Source organism: Caretta caretta, chromosome 4 (genome assembly GCF_965140235.1).
Source record: "Caretta caretta isolate rCarCar2 chromosome 4, rCarCar1.hap1, whole genome shotgun sequence".
Lineage (NCBI taxonomy): Eukaryota > Metazoa > Chordata > Testudines > Cheloniidae > Caretta > Caretta caretta.
This window is the reverse complement of record NC_134209.1, coordinates 65,946,039-65,969,559: the sequence shown is the minus strand read 5'-3', so window position 1 is coordinate 65,969,559 and position 23,521 is coordinate 65,946,039. Positions and strand designations below refer to the sequence as shown.

The 23,521-nt window shown below is 41.6% G+C and overlaps 1 protein-coding gene across 3 annotated transcripts in view; it reads left to right on the top strand.

Moving 5' to 3' along the window:
* Positions 1–23,521, top strand: part of TTC29 (tetratricopeptide repeat domain 29) — a 219,935-nt gene that overhangs the window by 178,702 nt on the left and 17,712 nt on the right. The gene's annotated exons all lie outside the window — the stretch shown is intronic.

Sequence of the window (23,521 nt, the reverse complement as noted above, 5' to 3'; positions counted from 1 at the left end):
TTCTGAGGGCTGCTACCATGGTTCCATTGAGCCACAATGCTGGGAATGGTGTGGCAGCATGGACAGCCAGGGGATTTGCCAAGTTTGAAAACAGACCTGCACTTTGTTCTTTGCGGAAAGGAGATGTAACCCCACTCTTTTCAATGGAAGAGACAGACAAGCAGATTTCCTTCCCAAAAGTGCTCTCACTCAGGTTCTACCACAGGAGGAGACCGTCTTGGCCTGAGTAAGAGCTCAGAATATCACCTCCTAGGAATATAAAATATATATAAAGAAAAGAATGATTTATGTGAAGCTGATTACAATGTGTGCATTAAGCTTATATCACTTGTGTTTTATTTCTAAAATATTTTCTGCATCAAATGTAACTTCCTCTGTTACCTTAAAAACATTTTTTCCAATCATGTTATTGAAGTACTCCACAGTTCAGGAACAAAGACCCAGACTTGTTGCTCAACCCATGTAACGGTGCCCTTTGATATCTTTTTTTGACGTTTGTAATAATGCTGTGACTACTGCTGTTCACAAATATTTTATTTATAAAAACTATCCTCCCCCAGGGCTGGTGCACATGATCTGCAAGCTGAAGGCTAGCCTGTAAACACCATTCTTTCTTGGAAACTGTACTTCTGTTTTTAACATCAATGGTTGGGCTGGGAGTTTCAGCACAGTAACTAGCAGTTTGCTCCCAATCTCAGTATATAAAGCAGAGGCTCTCTCTTCAAATAGTTATCCCATACCCTATCTCTTGGGGGAAATGACAGCATTGTGCTAGATCAATGTCCAGCCCTTCTATGACTGTTCTATCATGTTCAACTGTGAACAATAGTTGCATGAAACAAACCTGATGCTGCACATTAGCACAACAGAGAAAAATAATAAAGTTTTAGGGATGAAATTATAAATGGGCAATCATGTAAAAAATAATACAGTTTAAAACTGTCATTTTTCAATAATTCTTAAAGGAAAGTTAACCAACCATTATTGCCTTGAAAATATAAAGATTAATTTGATGGTTTTAGATTACCAAACTCACAGAGTTGAGACAATAATCAAAACCTTTTCACAGCATTTAAGACAGGTGAGGTTACGCCAGACTTCATACAACCCAAACTTTGAAGGGTCCTTATGCAGCGTTTTAACTTGAGCCCATCTCTACAGTTTGGTGCTTCATTGTTACAATAGTACAAAATGTCACAGTTTTCTGTAAATTAATTTTTCAAGGCATAACCAATTAGGGTTACTAGTTACTCATGCTGTTTAGTTAAACACACAAACTACAAAGGAACAAATGTCCTACATACTATGATGAACCCTGTTCCAGCTGTACAGTCCCAATAAAACAAAGCTAGGGTTAATGAGACCTGAATTTGGCCCAAATGTATTTGCTTGTCCATTCCTTGAATTCTTTCAGCCTTTACATTGTGGGAAAATACCACTGAGATTTTGACATTACAGATGTTGCCACTAGAGTTCAGAATAAAAACTCATTGTCATTGGCAGCTTGCGAGTGAAGTTACTATAATGCAGGGGTAGGCAAACTACGGCCCAGGGGTTGCATCCAGCCCTCCAGGCGTTTTAATCTGGACCTTGAGCTCCCACCGGGGAGCGGAGTCAGGGGCTTGCCCCACTCCATGCGGCTCCTGGAAGCAGCAGCATGTCCCCCACTCTGGCTCCTACTGCTTGAGGTAAGTGCTGCCTGGAGCCTGCCCCCCTGTCCCAGTCCCATGCCCCAACCCTCTGCCCCAGCTTTAATCCCCACCCTCTGAATCCCTTGGTCCCAGCCCGGAGCACCCTCCTGCACCCCTAACCCCTCATCCCCAGCCCCACCCTAGAGCCCACACCTCCAGCCGGAGCCCTCCTGCCCTCCCACACCCCAACCCCCAATTTCATGAGCATTCATGGCCTGCCATACAATTTCCATACTCAGATGTGGCCGTCGGGCCAAAAAGTTTGTCCACCCCTGCTATAATGTAAGATAGATGTTCTTAAATTATAATAGCATTCAACAAGTTGCTGTAGGCGAGCAGGAAACAGAGCATCTGAAGAACTCTGTTTTGCTAACAAACAAAATCTTCTTTAAATAACTTTAGAACACTCAAAAACAGGGAAGTTTGAGGATTTCCACTTTATGCTACCCCCAGACAAAAGCAACAATCTTCATTCTGACTAAAAGCAAATGAAAACAGTCTCAGACTTTTCAAGATTACGGCCTAGCACACCACATACAGGCACTTAAGCAGACTGCAGCACTTGCAAGAAGATCTGGAGAACAGTGAGACACTATTAGAAATATGCTGAAAGAAAACTTACCTGGACAACCTAAACTACAATTGGTTGTGACAGGGGTGTCAAATTCAGAGGATAAATCCAAATTCCATGTTTCATTGTGGTCTGTGAGCTGGGGTATAAATTCAGGAATATGTCCCCTCCACAATGCCCAGTGGAATGCCACTGACCTCATTGGGAAGTTTTCACAGAGATCAGTGGTAGAATATGGCCTTTATGTAGTAACTAAATTGTAATTCATCGCTCAGTGAGAAAATCCTCTGTCCTTTATGTCCATCAGTTTCTGCCCTTTGTTTCACTTCCTTCCCTATCGTGCTTTTTCTTTATCCCCTCTGTTACCTGTCTTTGGGAATCTCCTCTATTCTTTCCTCTGCATTTCCTTCCCTGCAAGGACTCTCAAAACCCAGTGCTGTGGGCTTTGTGCCCTTTTCACCTGCTAAAATTATCAGCAATTAAATGGTTACATTGATAAAGATATATCATTGGGATTTAGAGTAGTATTGCAATGGAATATCAAACACATTTTCAAATATCTAGATTTTGATTTTTCTGTTGGATTTGTTAGCATAAAATATGTGTACAACAAAAGATAAATACTTAGGGCCTGTCCCAAAGCCCACTGAAGTCAATGGCAACTGATTATTGTAATAGCCTGGTCCTCAGGGCATTTGGTGCCTGGTGCAGCTTTGAGAGAGGGGACTGCAAAGATGGCTTGCAACTGCCTTTTTGCATCAGTGAAGCTTGGGAGAGAATGTAGGGCTTCTCTAAGGGTATATGTACACTGCAGTCAGAGGTGTGACTGCAGCACATGCAGACCTACCTGAGCTAGCTTTATTCTAGCTAGCACAAATACCAATGGCAGTGATTCTCTGCCTCCACAGCGACAGGCAGTTGGAGATTACACTGCTCCTGCTCCTTCTATTTCTATTTTTTCCCTTTTGGGGGGAAATGATAAGCAGTTTTCATATTTCAGGCTTCTTTCCTTCTCCCTGGGTCAGTCTTAGCCAGTCTGGTGGTTTAATCCAGCCTAAGCCTCTGCTGCAACGTCTACCTGCCAGTTCCTCTGCCCCTATACAGGTATGGCAGAGCAGCCAAGAAAGCACCAGATCAAATCCAAGTGGTTCTCCATTTGTGAGGCAGCCTTGCTGGGTGCAGCAGATGGTGCGTTGTGCCCCAGCCTGTATCCAGCCAGCCAACCTTAATGCTGTCTTGGGGCTATGAGTGAGACAGACACGTGGGATCCCCTATCCAGCAAAGCAGCCATGTTTCCAATGTGGGAAGAAAAGGACCAGGAATCTCAGCGTACTACAGGAAAACACTGTAAAGATGTGGAGGATTCCAGCCAATTGACTCGGGGTGAATCCCAGGGGACCCCTGGAGAACAAAGGGGGAAGGCTTGTGGGTCCACAGATCTTCCCTCCACCCCCACCACAAGTCTTCAAGTGAGTCTGAGTGCCCTGGGAGAAGAAGGACGTGCTCTTAAACAGCCACCCTTCTTCCCAATTCAACCAGAAGGGTTCTGATCATGAGTCCCACCCCTAGAAGGAATGAGACCTAGAGGGGGAGGAGTCAGGTAGAACTTTCTGAAGGGCTGCACGTCTTATGGAAAGTAAGTTGCAAAAGACCTTACCAAAGCCACAATAGAGCTCTTATGTCCACAAAGCAAGCAAAAATAGTTGAAAAATCGTAAAAAGGGGAAGAAAAAGCACAGAAAATACAGAGTTATGAGTCCTCTGACTCTTCTTTCTCCTCCCCCTCCATCACTGGGGAAGACAAACTATCAGACTCTGAATCCAAACAAAACTGGAAGGAAACACAGAGACTTTTTCCCCCCTAAGAAGTTGGAGGCCATGTGTGGAAAGATTGTCTCCACAATTCAAATCCAACCCAAATGTGCTCTTGAGAGCAAGCCTCAGAGTAAATTTCTCCCATCAAAATCCTCCCCTAAAGCTGCAATCCCCCTGTACTCCTTCAAGGACATGATCAGGGACAAATAGAACAAGTGGTAAGAGCAAGTACATTAACAAAAATGACATCAGCTTCTACAAGATACAGGAATCAAAGGCCTCTATCACTGAGGTACCACAGGTAGATGCCACTGTACCATTGTTAGCTACAGATATGCTCATTCCTTCAGAAGGGGCATTCTGCCATAAGGATCCAACAGATAGAAAAGTGGAGGCCACTCTCATGAAGGACTTTGAGGCAGATGTGACCACCTTCAAGGCATCCCTTGCAGCTACCTGCTTTGCAATGGCATCTCTCTCCTGGCTAGAAGATCTCAGAGCCCTAAAGAACAGAGGTCGTCCTGATTTTGGCTCCATTTTAAATAAAATCTCCCTAGTAACCGCATTTGTAGCTAACACCTCAATAGATGTTATGAGGTTCTCAGCCAGGGCCATAGCCTCCAGTTGAGTAGCCAGATGCCACCTATGGCGCTGACCCTAGAAGGTGGATACTCACTCTAAGTAGGTCCTGTGCTTGGCCAAGTTCACAGGCTCTCTCCTTTTTGGAGAAAAGCTAGACAATGTGGTGACTGACAATGCAGCAAAATCCATGTACTCCTTCCCATGAGCACTAAGTACTCTCAGGAGGGAATACAGACCTACCTTGCAACAGGGATGCTTCCTTTAAGCCCTCAGCCTCACAGAGGCAAGAGCGAAGGGGCAACAGATTTTCCAAAGGAAAGGCATGTAGCTGAGGTTCAGGCGAAAGCCTAGAGGAAGTTCTGCCTCCCCACCTGCCAGCCAAAGACAGTTTATGACAAAGATCACATAGGCCTCCATCCAGAGCTGAAGTTTGGAGGTGGACTTTCCCATTTCCCAGAACTATTGAGGACTTCAATAGCTCAGACATAGGTGAGAGGTTTTTTGCAGGAGTGGGTGGGTGAAATTCTGTGGCCTGCGTTGTGCAGGAGGTCAGACTAGATGATCATAATGGTCCCTTCTGACCTTTGTATCTATGAATCTATGGAATGGTTCACATCAGCCATGGACAAGTGGGTGAGGAAGCTAGTGAGCCAAAATGATAACTTGATATACCCCATCCATTCTTTAGCCAGTCTCCCATCTCCAATGATCCCATAAAGTGCAGTCTGGTCCAGAACAAAATATCTCATCATCTGAATATTGGAGTGATAGAGAGCTCTTCCTCAGAAGAAAGGTTCTGAAGCTCTGAAGAGCAGCACCTCCCCAACACCCCTCAGTTCATTCTCACTTCCCGTGGTTTGAGCCAGAGCATTCTGTGTGGTATTTAGCTCATGCTTTTCTTGTAACTCAGAGTGTTTTTTCTCTATTTTTTGTATATAGTATAATAGTTATACTTAGTAGTACCCTTAGCGTTAGATTCATTAGTTTGATTATTTGTTTTTGCCTGGTATAATGCCTTCACTAGGTTTCAAGCACTGTCCCTCATGTAGGGTAGTCATTTCCAATAGTGATCTCCATACTTGTTGTTTATTGTGCTTGGGAGAGGGGCATATTAAAAGGGACTGTTCCATTTCCAAGTCCTTCAAAAGAGGATGCAGGTGGCTAGAGATTTATGTCTGAAGCAGCGTCTGATGCTGCAATTCATGAGACTTCCTTTGGTATTGAGATCAGATCACCTGGCCAATTCAGTGCCACCGTGAGACTGACTCTTCTCCAAGAAAAAACTGTTTTCTATCCCCTGAGAAAAAGGACTCATAAAACTGACCATAGTCACTCTAACTCTCGGGGAGATTCATCATCCTCTTTTAAGGCTATGTCTACACTACAAAGATAAGTTGACCTGTATTAGGTCAACTTACAGCCATCGCATTAATTACTTCAGTGGCTGATGTCCACACTACCCTCCTTCTGTCAGTGGTGCACATCCTCACCAGGAGTGCTTCCATCAACTAAAGAGGGGCAGTGTGGGGGGCTGAGAGCCAGGGCTTTCAGCTCTACTCAGCTCCCCACCAGGAACCCAACTGTCCCCTGGGGCTTCTCGCCTCTGGCAGGGAGATCCATGCCGGGAGTCTGGACACCTGCCATGCTCCTGATGGGGAGCATGGAGCCAGAACCCCAGGGAGCAGCAGGACTCCCAGTGGGGAGCCCAGATGGCAGCCAAGCCAGTAGCCTGGGTGGCAGCCTGGCTTGGAGAAGAGACCAGGCAACAACCCGGGAGCCGGCTTTCTTGTCAATTTCATAGCTTCATTGACAAGAATGACAGCCAACAGCCAATGTAAGGAACGCAATGTCTACACAGACACTGTGTTGCCCTAACTACACTGACATAAGCCCTACACCTCTCATTGAGGTGGTTTTATTATGGCAGCATAGCAGGGGAGTTACATCACCAGGGGCAGCATTTCAGTGTGTATACCTCCACTGTTTTGTCAAAAAAAGCTAACTTTTGTTGACAAAACTGTGTCGTGTAGACAAGGTCTAGGAGGAGTCCTGGCTGGTACCAGTATTCCTCAAATACTCAGGATAGAGCAGGGCTGTCTGTGTGTTCTCTGGTACCTAGACAAGATATTTGAGGCACCATACCATCAACTCCAGTACCATCTGTGGGAAAAGCCATTGAGTCCAGTACTGACAACATTGGTCTCACCATTGACCAAATCAACACTACCAGCTTTTCACGTAGCTACAGATGTACTCTGCTTCACTGTGCTGGATTCTCCTGTGGTGACGTCTTCTGCGATCCCTGGAACAACTGGGTTGATTGCCTCACAATATGGGCTGCTGCAGAGGCATTATCTCTGGCACCACTTAAAAATCAGGCTGCAGAGAAAAAATCCTCTCTCTGTGTCAGTACCGATCCATTGTTGGTGCCAGTTGCATCTTCAGCCCCGGAGACAATATTGAGATCTGGGACGACACAGCGCTATAAATACGGTACCATTAGGGTGACCAGACAGCAAGTATGAAAAATCGGGATGGGGGTGGAGGGTAATAGGTGCCTATATAAGACAAAGTCCCAAATATCAGGGCTGTCCCTATAAAATCAGGACATCTGGTCACCCTAGGCACCATCCTCTATTTTTGTATTAACATCTACTCCAGTACCAACTGTTAGTGGTGCCTCTATGACACTGCCTGTACTCCAAGGCACCTACTGGTTTGCCTTTGTTCGTATCAATGTGACCCACATACTAGGCTTCTAATTAATCAGGATGTATGATAGGTCCTCTAGGGATGGCTCCTCCATTTTCTTTGGATTGTTTAGAGGGTTCCTTCTGTTCAAATTCAGCATCATCTTCCACTTCTCCTTCTTCATCCAGACATCAAGCTCGAAAGTCCTTGTGACCTTCAGGGGATCACCATTGGTACTGATCTCGCAGTACAGATAGGAGGTTTGGTCTCGCAGTACAGATAGGAGGTTCATGCCCCACTTCCTACTGGCCACAGATATTATATTTGTTTCCTCAGTGGCATTTCTGGTACCCCGGTGATGTCCCTCAATCTTCAAGGGTTTGATTCCCAGCTCATTCAAAGACACAGTCACCAAACCCTCCCGCTATCTCATCTCCTCACCCAACTAGGCTGGAAACACATAGTGAAGTTGCTTCCTCTGAGCTGGTTCAATCTGAGCCTTTATTGCAGGAGCAAGCAGGATCCCAGCAGATCACAGTGGCCTCACTTCCCTCTATCTTCTTCACCACATTCACTGCAAAGATTTTGTGGCATTCCCCAGCTTCCTTACCACACACAGCGAAGCACATTAACAAGTGGTATTATGAGCGATTCACATAAAAGGGGACTTGAACTAAAAGGCAGACTGACTCAGCAGGCACAGGGTCAACAACTCCCAAGTGGTGCCTGAATCAGGAGGTCTTCATCTAATCATGTAGACGTTCGGTCTCCCTCCAACTGACCTGTTCACAAATCGTATGAATGCAAAGAGACCAAATACTTCACCAGGGAGACAGTATCCAGATCCATGGGGACAGATGTTGTATCACACAGATGGCTTCAGGACCTCAGTTACGCTTACCCTTCCCACTCCTAGGGAAGGTGGTCCAGGAAGTGAAGTGAGAGCAGGCCACAGTAACACTGATAACTCCCCATTGGTCAAGGAGACATTGGTTTTCAGATAGACCTGAAATTGGATCCTCCACTTCAGCTTCTGTGGAGACTGGACATTCTCTTGCAAGGTCCTTTTCTCCATCCAAATCCAGCACTTCAACTAACAGACTGGCTATTGAGTGGGAAGCCGTAGTATTGGTGGGCCTGTACTCCAAAGTCATCAAGACTTTGCTTTTGTCTATAGGATAATGGTGATACTAAAAGTGTTTTCCTCTATCTGATCCAGATTCAGCAGTTGGTGCCAAGGTCACGATGCCAATTCCAGAAATCCAAGAATTCCAGCCATTTTGGATTTTATCCAAGAAGGCATTGAGAAAGGTCTTCAGCCCAGCTCCATAGCATGTCAGGTGTCTGCTCTTAGTAGGGTTCTGTTTGCAGGCTTGCTGGCAGAAAACCGCCAAGTAACAAAGGTTTCTTAGAGTAGTCCAGCCAGCCAGGTCAGTGGTCAGACCACTTTCCGCTGCCGCTCACATTGAGAGCCTTGACATCCCTTCAGATCTCTGATTTCAGTGTTAGCATTCTGCCTAGTCATCAAATCTTTCTCTTTCTATGCTAACTTCCATAATCCTCCTTACATCTATTCACTGCTCGCTACTTCCTAGAAGTCCAGAATTCTAGAATACACTGGTCTGCAGAACAGAAAATTTCCTTCTGATAATTTCCTTTTGCTAGCAGCATCTCCCACAATTCACCCACCCTAGATGTCTTATGAGCCAAAAGTCAGATACTAAGTGAACATGCCCATTTTGTTCATTACCTCTGGAGTATTTGTTAAAATTGTTATACAAGTATTTTCACACCTTTGAAATAACTCGCCTGCAGCAAGTGGGAGGAAAGAGGGTGTGGTGTCAAATCTTTGATCTGCCTTCATGAGCTGCAGAGTGCAGGGAGCAGCCCAGATGTCTAGGATTATCAGAGATGCTGAGCCAAAAGGAAATTATTGGTAAGAAATTTTCCATAGTTAACTATGAGATCCAAAGAACTTTGGTTCAATGTGATCATCTTGGCAAAGCTCTCTGGAAGCGGAATTGTGTCGATGAGTCTACTAATAACTTTCTCTTGATCTCTTCAGTCTCCTTGAGTAAATTTTCCTTATATGTTTGTGAGACTTTTTCCTGGCTTTGGTTCATAGCTTGCAACATCACTGACTAATCCAGATAGGGAGTAAATATGCTCAGGGCTTTGGGACTTATTTCTCTTGTGAAGTCAAGCTAAGAAGTAGGCTAGTGCTCTTGCTGGGAAAAAACAACTACTGAGGGAATTTATTCTGCTAGCATATATTTTCTGTGTACCTGGTTTGTTTAAGCTGTTTTTTCAATTTCTTTTTCTGAAAAATTACATCTGTAGAAGAAAAGTACAAACCTACTTTTAACATGGTTGGTGTATTATATTGCATTTTAGTGGTAGCTTGAATCCAGGGTAAAAAATATCATCTAAAGTTTTAAAGAAAAACTCTTACAGAACAGAAAATGTTCAAGTACATCTTTCATTACATCATTCATGTTGTAATACTTTGTCATTTTTATTAATTATCAAAAATATTTATTGTTTAAACAAGAGTAGTCTCTCAAGTGTCCATCTGCGATCCCCACTTGACGTTTCATTGATAGCAGCATTATGTTAAATATGTCACTGAGTAATAAAAGTTAGCACTAGCACTTGTATAACACTTTTCATGTTCAAAACTTAACTGCAAAACAATTTCTATGGAATTATTCTATGGTAAGATTTCAGAGTAACAGCCCACCTTGATTATCATACACATTGTAAGGAGAGTGATCACTTTAGATAAGCTATTACCAGCAGGAGAGCAGGGTGGGGGGAGAGAAAACCTTTAGTAGTGATAAACACCCATTTTTTCATGGTTTGTGTGTATAAAAACATCCTCTGTATTTTCCACAGTATGCATCCGATGAAGTGAGCTGTAGCTCACGAAAGCTTATGCTCAAATAAATTAGTTAGTCTCTAAGGTGCCATAAGTCCTCCTTTTCTATGGTAAGAGAATATTTTGTCACAATCAAAGGAGTGGGACTTCACTGCAGGATCAAGTAGAATGCAAGAGGGTGGGTGGTGAGACAAAGAGCTCTCATTGAAAAACTATTATAATAATAGTTAGGACAAAACAGCTATTGACACAAGAAATTGCTTTCTATTTTAGAGTTTTGACCAGAGTCTAACAGTATTATCTGGTTTGAGTTTGTCATAACCTTAATGGTTTATATCCTATCCATATTCTAATTAAGAAAGAGTGAAGCACTAAAGTTCCTCTTCTTCCTGTCACAGAAAGTTAATTTAGAAATTTCTTGACCCAGACTCTTGTGGAGCCATGAGCAATGAAGCTCACCATGGTGATAAGAGTTATTTAAATTGATTCAAAAATCGCTCCTTCAGACTTACTGAAAATGGGATAGTATGAATTTTCGTTGTTTCAGTACCTGTTTTACTAGTATCTTCAGTCAGTACTGTTATGTGATTAGACCTCTTAATAATAAAGTCTCTTGTAATAATTATAGAACAAAATCTATAGTTACACTCTTGTCAACTTGAACTCCATTAAAGTCAATGGAATTAACCCAGATTGTGACAGATGTAACCAGGAGCAGAATCTGACCCTAAAATTCACTATTTACCAGTTGTGTGACTAAATGGACTAAAATTTCAATCACCTAATTTAGTCCCTTTCTTTCTAAGATGATGATCTGATATTTTAAAATAGATGGACTGAGTCACTGCACTGTATCTCCACCAGTGCTGTCAGAACTCCTCTCTTGCTGCTCTGAGCTAGTCATTGCAATTAAAACAGCAACAAATTAAAATTGACCCTTGCTTCCCACTCCTCCAAAAGACACAGAAATTTAAAAATACCTTCAAAATATCTAATTTCATTATTGTGAAAATAGAGGTCAATGGCAAAAAATCCACATCTTGTCAAAAGTAAGGCTTCCCCTTAGGCAGGAAAGATTGTGTGCTAAAGGGTATCCACAGAGTATGTGAAGTAATGGCCAAGAGCTATTATGAGTGGCATTTTAGGAATGTCTGTGTGTAGATGTGTATGTTTTATTTCACATTGTCCTCACCTTGCTCTGTAAGGATGACTGATAGCCTCACTTTGTGATTTCCTGGCTTTTAAGAGTGTAGTTTTATTTATTTTTTATGACCAGCCTCACACTTGTTAAATGTAATTTTTGCTTCATATAACATAAAAAAGCCCATCTGCAGTATGTTATCCCATGAATTAACAAGAATGACTGGACATAAGACAAGAAATCTTTTAAAAACATATGTTCACATTAAATACCTTGACTGTCTCAGTAAAGGGGGTCTTATGGGGTCATTTTTGATGAAGCACAAGTATACCATTTCTGCTCTTCTGAAATAGTTTTTTCAGGTTTATACTGAGCGTGTATAAAGGCGTATTACATAAGTAAAGGCTTAGTTTGTACATTAGCATTTTATATCTTGGATTCTTACTAAATCCTTCCTTTTACCAACCTGAGCTGAATAGATCTATATTGATTTCTGCTACATGTGTTTATGGTGTTTATTTTGATATGTCTGGGATTAAAAACAAAATTAACAAGCATAATCAATTGTCTTAATGGTAAAAAATGGTGCTTTAGTACCCTTGGTTACATTCTTCTAGGGGGGAGAAGAGAGTGAAGGAGATGTTATAATAAAGGAATCGATTTATTCAATCACTGGGTATAAAAACATTAGCCCTGGGAAAGAGCCTTCCTCTAAGAGCTTTAGCTGCCCAGTCTCACTTGTGTGGCACAAAATGATTTGCATTTTTAGAGAAATTTCATGTCTTCAGTGAGCTCTAGTGAAACATGAATAAATTGCTTTCTTTTCCTCTTTTTCTGACTTTATGAAGCTGAATCCATTAGGGGCTGAGCCGAAGTGTAATGAAATAAAGGCAACAGCTGACATGATGGAAACCCTGGATTAGGTTTCTTACTAGTCCAAGCTCAGCTGTCGTGGCCTACATGTCAAGTTAGTGGTCTTCAGGGAGGCTCATGAGTACATGTGGATATTTTTTTTAGCTGCTACATTACAACTGGTCTCCAAAGCATCCAGAAATTAAATAGAGAAGCAAAGATTAAGAATTAGATAGAGACACAGCAAGCAGTTCACCAGAGAGAGTTGGAGTCAGGCAAATAAACCTTTCCAAGCTTGCTAACTCACTTCTGTCTGCTAGGCAGGCCTGCTTGTGACCCACCTTGCTCCCTTTTTGCATACTGAGTTTATGTGATTGCTTAAGATGCATGTAAGAGATACTGCTGTTGATATTACTGAGTACATTGGCCTGGCCGTGCACTAAAGCAGTCCACAGAGTTCAGCACAAGGGAACATCACTCAGCTTGGGAAGAGGACTGTCAGAGATTACAATTTTAATTCTTCAGTGTTATACAGCTTCTGAGCTATTTGTTTTAGTTGGTGCCTAATCTGGCACTGGGTAAAATCCAAACTGGACCTAGAAGAAATGGAAGTAAGATTGCTAGTTTTATTTTTAATAAATGTGTTTGCAGTTCAGAATGGGACTTTGCAATTGGGACACAGGCAAGTTTCAAGAGCTGTCTCTGTGAAACATCCATACTTCTGCTGTAACAAGTCTGGCTAGGAGACACTCAAACCTCAAAGCAGAAGCAGACATATTTGAAAGAAGCTTTAATTAAACTTTATTTTGCCTTGTGAATTTCAGGATGGGGTTAAATTATGGTTTGATCAGGACATGATGAAGAATGAAACAGACGCAGGATAGATTTTAAAGAAGAAAGCTGCAACTAAGGCTGATCATAAATTTTCCAACAGACAATTTTTCCATCAGAAAATGCTAATTCATGAAAATCTAAATGTTCCATAGGAACATGTCGATTATGACAAAATTTTGACAGAAGCCAGACAAAGTTCCAACAGCAACCTGCCTAGTTTCTTGTCAGCTCACACCTACCTCTGCCATTCCTCCACAGCCCAACCTACCCAGCCCCATGACAGCTCACCTAGCCAGGAACCCTGGAATCCTAGGCTCCTCAGCAGCTTACCTGGGAGACAGAGGAGGTAGAAGCAGGATTTTTTAAAGTTTACATTCCACAGGAAATTTTGCATTTACAGCTTGTTGTTCTGAATCTAAATTCTTTTCTTTTTTTTCCAGAAATGAGAAAATTTTCAAGGGCCGGAAACTCCAGTCCTTGCCCAGTTCAAAATGCAACTATATTAACTTCAAAGAGGGTTATTCCAACCCCCCCCCAAAAAAAACACCATGCATTTATTTGAGTCCTGTGTTCGCTGAATAGCACATAACAAATATTCAGAGTTGGCCCCCTTCAACTAATCCCTAGAGTTCAACCCACCTCTGAATCCACTAGCCCTCCCCCTGAAAGGAGGGAGGGTACACAAGAGGAGTACTTTGGTCTTCAAGACTTAAGGTCTTCCTTCCTTCTTCAAGCAAATTCGGGCAAAGAAAGTTTGTGAATTATCTCCTGGGTCTCATTTTTACCTCTGGGAATTGGCCCCTGTAAGGTTCTTGCCCTCACTGGTTCAAGTTGCAAGGAAATTACAAACTCACTCACAACTCCTGTCCTTACTCTTTATTAACCTAAAACCAGGCCTCTAGGATACTGCAAGGAAGGTGAAAAAACTCACCAGAAATCCTGTCAATCTTGCCCTGATACGCTTTGCCAGTATTGCCCCCAAGGGAGAAATCCCTTCCTGATCCCCAAAACTGGTGACCTGCTTGTGGTCAGATGTACAGTTTTTTGGAAATAAAGTTCAAACTAATATAGGACAGGGAGGCTGGGACAGCACCTGCAGCAGAATGGCTGCTGCGTGCCCTGAAGGTTTCACATACACCAAAGGGAGGCAATCAAGTCAAGTCAGGCAAGAGGCCCCTCCTGCCTCCACTAGTCACTGGTAGTAAGTAGAGCTGGAGAAGTCTCTCCTCCTCCCACTAATTTCCTGTCCACCCAGGTACACTTTTTGTTTGACTTCTGGCTGGGAGGAAGGCCCCAGTGCAGACAGTCCCTTCCTCTCAGGACCGTAGGGGTTTTCTTTCCTCAGCCAGGCTGATCAGACCTCTGTCACACTCAGAGTGTTCTGTATGAGTTCCTATACTGCTGTCCTCACTATAGTATGGGACAGGTGGTGAGAGGTGGGCATTGCTTTTAAATTAAATAAATATATTTATTCACCTGCTGGATGTTTCTAGCGCCAACAATGTAATTTGTATGGCATAATCCAAAGAAAATGTTAATTGTTAGAGTAATACATTTTAAATAGCTAATAATTCTTTTGATACAATTTAACATATGGAGGGCCAGATCCTCATTTGATATAATTCCATTCATTTCAGTACAGCTGCACTATTTTACACCAGCAAAGGACATTTTTGGCAAAGCGTTTATTTTTAAATTCTATTGTTTGCTTACATGTTCTTAAAAATCTCTATAGTACTGTAACTTTCTACAGTAGCTCACAAACCACACGCTGACTGCTAATAAACAGAGCATCCATTTCCATTTTTCAGTGTACTCTTTTTCATGTGACTCTGTTTCTCATAAAAAGATCTAGATTGACTGGTCAGAAGGCTGGAGTCCTCTCTTTATCCACAGAAAGAGTTAAAAATGGGCTGTGACAATGTAAGCTTTCTCACACTGTCCCACCAATGTACCTCCACCCTGATCTGGAAGAACAGACCCATTAAATCCCAAAGTCTAGATAGACAAACCCAAACATTCTGTGCTGTACCATTAGACTAAACTAAGGACTTACCTATCTTTTTAAAAGTAGATGCTGCAATGTCAGGTCTAATTAAGAGCATTGGGTCTAATCTCACTGTCTGGTGGGAAAATCAGCCAGGGAATCTTTCAGGTGGAAATCCCCACAAAGTTCACCATGCAGAGGTTTCTTACCTACTGGTCTATCTGGGTGGCGGAGGATGCAGGGCCTGCCCACAAACATGGTTCTTGGTCTCCAGCATTTATCATTATTATTTATGTGTGTGTGTGTATTGCCATCGAACCTAGGACCCCAAGTCATAGACCAAAACCCTATTGTGCTAGGCACTGTACAGAGACAGAACAAAATGACAGTCTCTGGCACATGAAATTTACAATCTAAGTGTAAGACAAAAGATAACAGATAGATGGAGACAGAGGGAGCACAAGGAAACAATGAGACAATACTGGTGTGCCTGATAAGCAGTGGTCTCAGTACACTAGCTGCCTAACTGTTGTTAAGTGTTTTGTAGGCTTTAAGGCAAAGGAGAGTTTTAAGGAGGGATTTGAAGGAAGATAATGAGATAGCTTGCAGATGTTTACAGAGAGCTCCACTGATACATAAGGGACAGCATGGAAGAAACAACTCAATCTGTTTAGCTTAACAAAGAGAAAATTAAGGGATGACTTGATTACAGTCTGTAAGTGGCTACACGGGGAACAAATATTTAATAACAGGCTCATCAATCTAACAGAGAAAGGTATAACATGATTCAATGGCTGGAAGTTAAAGCTAGACAAGTCCAGACTGGAAATAAGGCATATATTTTTAGCAATGAGAGTAATTAACCATTGGAACAATTTACCAAGGTTGTGGTGGGTTCTCCTGTACTACCACTGGCAATTTTTAAATCAAGATTGCATGTTTTTCTAAAAGATGTGTTTTAGGGATAATTTGGGGGAAAGTTCTAAGGCCTGTGTTATACAAGAGGTCAGACTAGATGATCAAAATGCTCCCTTCTGGCCTTGAAATCTGTGAATCTAGGTGCTTGTTTGAAAATGTAAGAAATAGGCAATGAAGGCTGTCATCATTGGGAGAGTTGAGGCAGGTTCTCCTGTACTCCCCTTCAGGTTCCTGGCAGCACAGTTCTATTTGTTCCCTGCTTTCAAGACTTCTACAACTAGTAGCTGCCCAGTTCCCCAGTGCTCTGAAGGAGGTAAGTCCATCTTCTACAGAGGAGGAGGGAAATCTATGCATGAATCTTAGAGGAAAAGGTGGGTCACTGCAGAGGATAACTTTCTTGCCTGCAAAGAACTCAGATACAGGAAAATGGATTCTTCTATAAAGTTCAATTGTAGGGATTCTACCTCTCCTTTGATAGCATCGTCTTCTATCCGCTTCTTCCATACCTTCTTAGCCTGAATTGATGCATTCATGGTAAGACTCCTTCAAAGATATAAAGCTTACAAAAAAATCTCCCTGGCATCCTGTTTTGTAGCAGATGCATTGCTAAACTCTTCTTTGCTTCACTGGCTTTGTTTTCTGTTCCCAGAAGATACCTTTGGCTAAGATCTTGGAAGACAAATTCCCAGGCAGAACACTAATTTACAGTGTCCTCCAAATACCCAGATGGCAAACAGTTTGGAAGCCACTGGGCAAAGTAGTCACTGAAGATCCTGAAAGGCATAAGTACATATAATTGTATAGAAGAGTAGGCCGGCCTTTAGAGGCTAGCAAACTGCAGAGCCACATTTTAGAAAACAACGATAGAATAATTTTTCCAGAATAGGAAACTCTCATTGGACTGCACAGAGCACTAGATTAAAAAGCAAAAGAAAGCTCAAATCAAGGACATTTATGTTGAAGCAGGACATCTATCACTACAAAGTACAATTCAGCAACAGCAAATGTTAAAAGATTTAGTAATGACTAATGCGATCTTCGTCATCTTGAGACACCCCAGAGAGGCCCCAATTTTCAGAACATGGGTACTCAGCACTTGCTGATAATCAGAGACCTTGAAGACATCTCACATTGGGCACCCAAAAATTGACCCCAGAAATCATTAGTGATTTTTTAAAATCTTTGTTGCGTCTAATGATATATCTCTAATTATTTTGCTCCATAGGAAAAGATGGTGATTGTAAGATGTTAATGTAATTTTGAATTGTTCCTCTATCGGTTTTTCTTTAATTGTTATGATTGTATAAAAGCCCAGACTCAGTACAATATTTATTTGAGTTAAGAGTAAGGTATTAAAAGGTGTCATGCACAGCTGTGAAACACAGTTGCATATTAAATGCATAAAGTTGGTTTACAATTAGCAGAAGCTTGGAGTGTTTTGTTACAGGACCAGAGTTAAGGTGATTTTGGGGACAGTGAACAAGACTTTTTCTATTTATTGGAATTGGTGTGAATTAGTTGCTATGGTAGTGCTAGAATTGCATTTCTAACCTTAGCTTGAGATTTCCATGTTGTTATAGTTTATTTATGTACTGGTGATGTGAGGTGTATTGTTTTGTTTTGCAGTATACATAGTAATTATAAGTTAACAGTTTTTTTGCATAGGAATTCATCAAGAATATGCTTGCCACACTAGCTATGATAATTGTATTGTCTAAACTCTTGGAGTTCTCATGGTTTCTCTGCCTCTTCATGGGATGGGTATGTTTTATTCACATTTCTTAAAATATGCATTACATACATAAAATATGCACACATAATTAATGCATTTGTAAAAAATCTGTATATGCCATCTATACTTTTGTATTCATGTGAAAACAAATGTAAGTATCTTCAAAATTTGAAGAGAAAGCTCTTCAGAATTATTAAGACATCTCTTTGAGCAAAGTTATTTTAAAAAATGTTTTTTTAAAGCATCTTTCTGATTTGGGCTAAATCTTCAGCTGTGGCCAAGCTGTCCTCAGAGAGGGAGAAAAAGTGGTTTATGCCACCTTTTTGACCCCCTCACCCAAATCCTGGGGCCAGCCAGGAGCCAGTTTGGCTTCCACTGGAATTTAGAGCAACCTCAGATCTGTTTTAAGTTGTGCTGGCTAGTAACAGCCCCCAAGGGACTGTTTTGCCATCTAGGGAGCATAAGAGCACTCCAGCCATGCTCCCTTACTCTGACGCACCCCTTTCATCAGCGTTGAAGGGGGGTGAAAATAAGCCAGCTCTTTGCCTCCTGGGATTCCCTTACACAATGGGGAGTCCCCAACCAGCTGGTTTAGCTGACTTTCAAACTGCTTTGTGCAGCTGGAAAATGTTGAAATAATGAAAGAATGGGAAATTTTCAAAGCATCACATCTGAAAAATTCCTTTCTTGACTTCTCCCAAACTTGGGGAGGGGAGGGGAGTGGAGTGGACTCTAGCCACAGATAAGATGCTGTATTCAAATTTTAGGAGAATAATTTGGGTGAAGTGTCAGGAGGGTGAAGATTAGGATAATAACAGTCAACTGTCCGCATCTTTTTTTATGGAAGGACCAATTCCCCCAGGAGGAGGACCTTCTAGAAAGCTATCAGTGTTTTTGAGGAGCAATGCTTGTTTATGTCACTAACATTCATTTATGTTTGCACAGATCACTAGTGACAGTCCTCCTATCCTTTCTCTTTTGTTCTTACCTGACAATTTCCTTTTTTTGGCTATCTGTACAATCCAACCTATATTAAGGATGAGCCCATTCAGAGTTGAGTATTCAACAGGTGGCTTTTGTGAAGGTGTTATCTCACTATATGCTACACTTATGTGTAGTTTTCAGGATGATTACAGGACTGGAAAGATTTCAAGGTTGCCCAAAAGTCTGATGTCTGCCCCAACCATGAAAGAGAGAAACTTGTCTGATTGCTGTTGGATATATGCATAAGCGAGGAAAGGAAGTTATCAAGTAGGGACAAATTTGTACCCCATTAGGCCTTCCCATCCTAATAAAAAAAAATTGTGCTTTCCTTACAGTTTTCGTGGTCCCAAGAGTGTCTACATTTAGCAGAACATAAAGTAAGTTCTGCTTCCAATTCATAAACCTGCCCCAAACTATTAAGCCTTTAATCAAATAAACCTACCTGTTCAGTATACCTGCCCTAATTTGTTTAGGGCTCCCATCGGTGCTCATAAAGACTCATTCATTGCCCCGTATAATACATAATCTCAAAAGAGAACCAAATGAAGCATTTTTACAATCTAAATTAAACAACTTTGTCTAATGAAAGTAGAGGCGTCTCCTTCCTAACTAGGCCGGAATCCCTAAGGGTCTTGTATTTATTTATTTATTTATTTTTACGTTTGACAAATTGGCCTAGGAGGATCTGAAACTAAGTTAACTGAGCTGACTCCGATGTTTCTCTTTTTCTGCCTGCTCACCAAGCCTGAAATATGTGCAGGCAGGTCTACAATTGACTGTATTAAAGTAAATATTCAGCCACAAACTTATTCTAAAATGCAGCTGGGTAAATTCCCATCCCCTTGCTCACCCTACCACATAATATCTCTGATGTTCAGAATTCATCTCTATCGTATGTGGCTCTTAAAAATACCTACGATTAATAAATACTATGATTCACTAACCTGGCTCATTTGTATTGTTTCCCCCATGGAAGCATTTGCCTATGTTAGCATCTAGAGACACTCCATGCTTACAGTGCATGGCAGAACAGTAACATGCTTTCAGTTTCATGTGATGTTCAGGTTTTAGTGTAAAATAAAATTAAAGCATTCACAAAATGGAAACTCTGCAGATAAAAATCTCCTTTCTATTAAGCAGTGAAAGCGTGTATGTGTGTGTATGAAAGAGAGAGAAAGAGACCCTAATCAGCAAACATTTTTCACTAAAAATGCAATTTTGGGCAAATATTTATATCAAAACCAGCTGATTTATGGTACAACTCCTCCAGTCAGCTATATGTTTTTTTAAGATTAAATACAATACACTTCAACCATTTTCATAACTGTATATTGTTTCTCTGGTATGATTAACCTAATAAAAATTACATAGCACCAATTGAAAATGGTAAACAGAATTATGTGTTTATTTCAAGCATGACAAGTTATCCTCCATTTTTCAGGTATTTATTTTAAATACCCTTTACCTTCAGTATAAGGGTACACTACTCTTATCAGACTGCTGTATGGTCACAGTCACTTCACATAGCTTAAGAGAATGTATTGCATTTTTACATTGTATGATCAACTTTTTGACAGTGCGGGGCCAGCATAGCTAATGGAATAATAGCCTGCAGGGTCCAGCTAAATGATATACGAATATAATCAACCTTTGTGATGACTATTCAAAAGTAATCCCTTTAGCTTTCAACTGGAACATATATTTCAACAAGGCAAAGCCATATGAGGAAAATCTCTGCAGACTCCACTGATACAATATGGCCTTCATATCCCTACAGTGTGTTTGCTGCTCATAGTGAGTTTTAAATTTAAGGTAATGGCTACTGTATATTCATGTGAGCATAGAACAATACCTTTGATTTGTTGGAGAAACGTTACATTAGCTACCAAGGGCCCTATTCAGTAAACTTTGACACAACCCTTATATACGGTTTGTTGCTTACTCTGAATAGAATGTTCCTGATAAAAATGCTTTGCATGCCCAAATTATACAAATTCATTAATCTTTATATTCATAAAACCACCAAGTACAACTGCCTCTATTTTAAGTATACCACTCAGAGTACATGGATAAAAGAGGAGGCCAAATCTGCTTTTAAAAAGAAAGCATTCAGTTACATTTCATTTATTGGGATGGAAAAAATTGGAAAATCTTTTGCATGTATAGGACACACGTACTTTGCTGATTGTGGCATTATTTGGTATAGTATTTTTATTTCTGCCTCACCACGACATTCTACAGTATATAACTAAGAACAGCTTCCTGAATTTTCAAAAGGCAAGTAATTTTTAGATGAGAATAATGGGTCATATCTCATCATTTGGATTAAGCCAATTTGATGATATACATACTATAGCCTATCATGGATAAGTTTTATAAAGAGTTTAATGAAGAGTCTATAATACATATATAGCTGACAGAAAATGTCATATTTGCTAATACTGAGTCAAATTATATGGAATATGTTGTATCAAACTGAATCTTGTATAATGAAAATGCAGTATGCTGCCTTATATTAGTGCTTTGGTAAGTATAACATGCAGCAATGGGGTAAGAACTCAGAAACAACAGGAACATCTGCTGTTTATATATATACACACACACACAGAGCAACACATGTATATATGTTGTTGTGCGTGTGTGTGTATATATAGGTAATACAATAGCACCATTGTTTATTTCTATTTGACATACTAACTTGAATATTTTAAGCACTTTGTGTAAATTAATAGCAAAAGCTACCAAAATGCAAGTAACCTCTATTTATTTCCTTTCCAATATAGTCCAGATTGTGGGTTGCTTTTAGCTTGTCTTTTTAATTTGGGGTTTGGTTTGGTTTGTTTCTTTACCTATAAGCAGAGCTACAAACAAGTCCGCTGAAATAAAAACATTTGCATAAAATTTGTTTTAAATAGCACTCCTCCTCCCTCTCCTGTCATAGAATCATAGAATCATAGAATATCAGGGTTGGAAGGGACCCCAGAAGGTCATCTAGTCCAACCCCCTGCTCGAAGCAGGACCAATTCCCATTTAAATCATCCCAGCCAGGGCTTTGTCAAGCCTGACCTTAAAAACCTCTAAGGAAGGAGATTCTACCACCTCCCTAGGTAACGCATTCCAGTGTTTCACCACCCTCTTAGTGAAAAAGTTTTTCCTAATATCCAATCTAAGCCTCCCCCACTGCAACTTGAGACCATTACTCCTCGTTCTGTCATCTGCTACCATTGAGAACAGTCTAGAGCCATCCTCTTTGGAACCCCCTTTCAGGTAGTTGAAAGCAGCTATCAAATCCCCCCTCATTCTTCTCTTCTGCAGGCTAAACAATCCCAGCTCCCTCAGCCTCTCCTCATAACTCATGTGTTCCAGACCCCTAATCATTTTTGTTGCCCTTTGCTGGACTCTCTCCAATTTATCCACATCCTTCTTGAAGTGTGGGGCCCAAAACTGGACACAGTACTCCAGATGAGGCCTCACCAATGTCGAATAGAGGGCAACGATCACGTCCCTCGATCTGCTCGCTATGCCCCTACTTATACATCCCAAAATGCCATTGGCCTTCTTGGCAACAAGGGCACACTGCTGACTCATATCCAGCTTCTCGTCCACTGTCACCCCTAGGTCCTTTTCCGCAGAACTCCTGCCTAGCCATTCGGTCCCTAGTCTGTAGCTGTGCATTGGGTTCTTCCGTCCTAAGTGCAGGACCCTGCACTTATCCTTATTGAACCTCATCAGATTTCTTTTGGCCCAATCCTCCAATTTGTCTAGGTCCTTCTGTATCCTATCCCTCCCCTCCAGCGTATCTACCACTCCTCCCAGTTTAGTATCATCCGCAAATTTGCTGAGAGTGCAATCCACACCATCCTCCAGATCATTTATGAAGATATTGAACAAAACCGGCCCCAGGACCGACCCTTGGGGCACTCCACTTGATACCGGCTGCCAACTAGACATGGAGCCATTGATCACTACCCGTTGAGCCCGACAATCTAGCCAGCTTTCTACCCACCTTATAGTGCATTCATCCAGCCCATACTTCCTTAACTTGCTGACAAGAATACTGTGGGAGACCGTGTCAAAAGCTTTGCTAAAGTCAAGAAACAATACATCCACTGCTTTCCCTTCATCCACAGAACCGGTAATCTCATCATAAAAGGCAATTAGATTAGTCAGGCATGACCTTCCCTTGGTGAATCCATGCTGGCTGTTCCTGATCACTTTCCTCTCATGCAAGTGTTTCAGGATTGATTCTTTGAGGACCTGCTCCATGATTTTTCCAGGGACTGAGGTGAGGCTGACTGGCCTGTAGTTCCCAGGATCCTCCTTCTTCCCTTTTTTAAAGATTGGCACTACATTAGCCTTTTTCCAGTCATCCGGGACTTCCCCCGTTCGCCACGAGTTTTCAAAGATAATGGCCAATGGCTCTGCAATCACAGCCGCCAATTCCTTCAGCACTCTCGGATGCAACTCGTCCAGCCCCATGGACTTGTGCACGTCCAGCTTTTCTAAATAGTCCCTAACCACCTCTATCTCCACAGAGGGCTGGCCATCTCTTCCCCATTTTGCGATGCCCAGCGCAGCAGTCTGGGAGCTGACCTTGTTTGTGAAAACAGAGGCAAAAAAAGCATTGAGTACATTAGCTTTTTCCACATCCTCTGTCACTAGGTTGCCTCCCTCATTCAGTAAGGGGCCCACACTTTCCTTGGCTTTCTTCTTGTTGCCAACATACCTGAAGAAACCCTTCTTGTTACTCTTGACATCTCTGGCTAGCTGCAGCTCCAGGTGCGATTTGGCCCTCCTGATATCATTCCTACATGCCCGAGCAATATTTTTATACTCTCCCCTGGTC